Source organism: Pinus tabuliformis, chromosome J (assembly GCF_031772625.1).
Source record: "Pinus tabuliformis cultivar Carrire ecotype Pingquan chromosome J, CPIR1, whole genome shotgun sequence".
In the NCBI taxonomy this organism is placed as follows: domain Eukaryota; kingdom Viridiplantae; phylum Streptophyta; class Pinopsida; order Pinales; family Pinaceae; genus Pinus; species Pinus tabuliformis.
This window is the reverse complement of record NC_142295.1, coordinates 859,773,235-859,777,965: the sequence shown is the minus strand read 5'-3', so window position 1 is coordinate 859,777,965 and position 4,731 is coordinate 859,773,235.

Here is a 4,731-nt window from a genome sequence, read left to right as displayed (position 1 = left end):
ACAGGGCAGCAAGTTGGCAGTAAAGAAAAAATATAAGATTCGATAATAGGGAGAAAAACAACAAGATCAACATGGATGAAAAAGGTGAAGATTCAAATTTGAGTCTTATGTGCCAAACTACGTAGCAGTCAAATGCTACCCAGGTTTACCTAAGTTTAGTTTGTTGGGATTGTAGAGGTTACCCTTGGAGGAGGGACCTGGGTTAGGGCCTATTGCGAAAGGTAGAGACATAATTTGTCTGACAAAAATTCATGAACATGATGGTTGTAAAACTCATGTGTTTGACGGTTATTTGAAGTTAGCAGTTTAGAAAAGGTAGCAGAAAATGGCAAAGGGTATGGGGGAATACTAGTTTTAATGAAAGAAAAAGAAGGCCATCACACTCAGTTAATGAAAGAAGATGCAAATAAACAATATTTTATGGTTCAAAATATCAGAGAATGAAAATCACATAAGAATTGCAACATGTTATTTTGCCCCTCAAGTCTCAAAAACTTACGAAAATAAGGGGCTAGACAACAAGGATTCGTATGCATCTTTAAAGAAAGATATTTTTGTGTACCTTCAGTAGGGAGAAGTTATTTTAGTGGGAGATTTTAATGCTAGAACAACATATCAACAAGCTAGTATTATTTGTTGCAAAGATGATCACAATCCTATTTGGATCATTGAAGAGGAGAATCCCCAATTGGTGAGATGTTCAGAAAATGACACATTTAGCAATCATTTTGGAGAGGAGTTGCTTACACTGTGTGGTGCTTTCAACTTAATTATTTGCAATGGTCTAGATAGATGGTAAAGGTCTATGAACTTCACGTGCAACACATACAACGAGGCAAGTGTTGTTGACTATGTGATTTGTTCACAAAGCTTGATAGAAAAGATATGAAAAGTTAATATTTGAGAGCATACTTGGGACTTAAAATCATACCATAACCCAATTTATATAAAGTTATCATGGTTAGAAGAAAGGCAACATTGGAGGAAAACCCAATGCTCTTGGCAATCACTATCAAGGGGCAAAATCCTTCTAACACAAGAAAATTGTACTATCTTCAAGACAATGCTAGAGAGATTAATTCAGAAGGATAAAACTCATTTCCAAAGCTTCAACAGTCATGAGTTAACAAATATAATTCGAAGTGCACTTGAGAACTGCACAAGAGCAAAAAATAGGAAATCATAATCAAATTTTTTTCTTGTAAATGCTTGGTTCGATGAAGAATGAAAAATGGGAAGGAGAACCTTGAAAATGACAAACAAGGAGAAAATGAATGTAAAGTTTTATAAGCAAATACTAAAAAGGAAAAAATATGAGTTCATGCAAATAAGGCAAGAAGAGTTAATATACTTAGGCAAGAATAACCCAAAGATTTTCTCTCAGGAACTTCAACCAAGGAAGAAGCAAATAGAAAATAATATTACAGCCAATCAATGGTTTGAATATGTAAGACAACTCTATGAGAAATAATCATAGGTTGAGTCCCCCCGCGGATCAACACAACTATAAAGCTCTTCACATTACATGAGGTGGATATTGGAATTAAAACGTTGAAAACAGGAAAGGCAAAGGACTTAGTTGAACTTCAAACAAAGTATCTAAAATGGGGAATGAACACTCTTGCACCGCACATCATGAAAATATTCAACAACATCATTTAGCAAGGATTCCCAAGAGTCTGGACAACTAGCCTAACAATACCCCTTTTTAAAAGTGGAGACATTAATAATCCTTCCAATTATAGAACCATTACGATCAATCCTTTGTTTGCAAAGATTTTCGGAAGCATGGTAGAAAATAGAATCAATAATTGGGCAGAAGTAAAAAAAAAAGAGGGCAAAAGGATAAGCAGGTTTTAGGCTGAAGCATTCTACAGTGGACCATGGTATCACGTTGAGACACATTATTGAAAAGGTTTGGGGGGACAAAGAAGAAGTATTGTATTGCTTTGTTGACTTCAAAAAGGCATTTGACACAGTCCCTAGAGATAAGTTGTGGCGTAGAATGGAAGAACTTGAAATTCCTTTGCATTATAGAGTCGCTGTCCATAGGTGAAAGTCAAAATTAGAACCTCAACGGGTATTTCAGAAAGCTCTAGAAGTGACATTGGAGTCAAGCAAGGTTGCCCTCTAACCCCTACTCTTTTTGGTTTATATATTGATAAATTGGAAGAGTGGCTAAATATGCAAGGTGGAGATGGTGTTCGGTTGGGGAGTTTGTGATAAAGCTTCTTTTTTTTGTTCCCAAGAAAAAAATCGTAATTTCCATTATCAAAAAGAAAATTACATGTTGTATCATTTGCATAAAGGATATGCTAATTATCAGAGATGGACCAAGATGGATAAATAGGACCATAAATATTTACATAAAGGACATATGAAATAAACATATTACATAACATCGTAAACAGTCATATAGTCTGAATCAAAATTTAAAAAGCAAAACACAGTCGAATGATCATGGAAGATCATTTGGTACATCTCCCCCAACATGCTCGATGATTGGCCTATGCAAGAACTAGTATATATCTTAATCTCAGTGTTCATGAATTATCCACTGCCCCTTGTGTTGCTGCGCAACCTCCTTGGAAAGATCGTTAGAAATCTATTTCCTTTCCCTGTATATATGCGAGCAGACAATAAAATCAAAATGTGATTTTAGTGTGATGACCTCATCCAATATTCCCCTGAGTGTGTGTACGTGACAATGAGATGCAAAGTTGAACCAATTGATAACAATGTTTGAGTCCCCAAATATCTAAATCATGTTGCAATTTTGCTCAAGTGCAAAATGAGTAGGTGTCTAAAACAATTAAGTTCATAATAGTTGTTGGTACCCCTCCCTAATCCCATTTTGAACTTGTAAAAATGTCTTTTTGATTTGTATAGTACTTCTCCACCCCAAAAACCTGTGTCTTGGGCCGATCCATCAAAATATGCCCATGGGAAAGTTCGATCAATTACTTCAGGAGTAATGGCTCGGGTGAGTTTTGATGCCAGATCCTCAGTTACTAAGTGATATAGTGTAACAATGATATTGCAAATCGTTGTCCATTGGATGGAAGAGTCCTGGAATATGGTCTGATTCTTGACCAACCATATACCCCAACAAACTAGTAGAGGGAGATTTCAATTTTTTTGATGTTGTTGCAGTCCACCAAGTATGCCACGCATTTATGAGTTGTGTCCCATTCCACATGATATTGATATCGAGGGAGATATATATTTGATACCACACTTGATTTGTCGCTGGGTAGTGAAAGAAGAGATGGTCAATGTCTTGGATAAAGCTTCTTTTATATGTTGATGATCTTGTATTGATTTCTAAATTGGCCCATGGATTGCAAATGAACCTATATGCCCTTGAGCATTTTTGTAGAGCAGTGGGGATGCAAGTCAATACTAGCAAGACCAAGATAATGATTTTCTCTAATAAAAGGAAGCAGAGTCAATGTATGTTCTTCTTTGAAGACAAGATTCTTGAAGAAGTAAATGAGTACAAGTACCTCGAGATTGATTTCATCAACAAATTTAATTGGGAGGATTGCAGAAAGAACATTATTTTAGGAGGGTCGAAAGCACTATATTCTCTTCAAAATAGATGTAGAGAGGCAAAGTTATGTGACTGGAAAATGATTAAAGTGCTTTTTGGACTCCTAGTTTGTCTAGTGATGCTATATGGGTGTGAATTGTGGGCTAGCAGCACCCTCATCTCAAAATGGAAACAAATTGAGAAAATCCAAAAACGCTTGATCATGAGCAAGTTCGAAATAAAAAGTTTGGTACCTTATGAGATAATGTTGAGTGAAACAGGAGCAACTCCCATCGAAGTAATTGCTATGGTGCGACTCATAAGATATCTAAAAAGAATTGAGCAAATGGGAGTAGGTAGATGGCCTAATATTATCTTCAATGAAGGCATGAGTGAAAGAAAGAAAACATGGACGAGACAAAACTATGCATGGATGCAAAAATGGAATATCTACCTCAACGCATGTCCCACAAATAACAAGGAGCTAAAGAAATTTGTTATGGAGAAGTTTCGTAAACGGGTATGGGGAAAAGAGTTGGGTAGAAAGAAGAAGTACTACATTAAGGAATTCAACCCTATCAAAAAGAGTACATTAGAGCTAACGTTCCGTGGAGGGCAAAGGTTCTCATTGCTCAATTAAGAACCGATTTGCATAAACTTCGGTGTGAAACAAGATGGTGGAAAAGGCCTAAAGAAGCTTGGGAAGAACGCGTGTATACAGTTGGCACATCTGGTGCAATGGAATCGGAAAAGCATTTCATTTTGGAATGTGATGCATTCAAAGACATCATAGAAAGTTATGGGAAATGTTAACATTAGTTTCTTGGTATTGTCTTTTCAACGAGGGGATTGTTGGAAGGTTGGGCCAATCATCATCAATGTGAATAAGAAAATGATTGAATTACAAAAGGCGAAAAATAGGGAATTGATGATCCTATAATTTTGTTATGGATAAGTTTCGTAAACGGGTATGGGGAAAAGAGTTGGGTAGAAAGAAGAAGTACTACATTGAGGAATTCAACCCTACGTATGATCTCCAACAAAAAGAGTATGTTGGAGCTAACATTCGATGGAGGGCAAAGGTTTTTATTGCTCAATCAAGAACCAATTCGCATCAACTTCGGTGTGAAACAAGACGGTGGAAAAGGCCTAAAGAAGCTTGGGAAGAACGAGTGTGTACAGTTTGCACATCTGGTGCA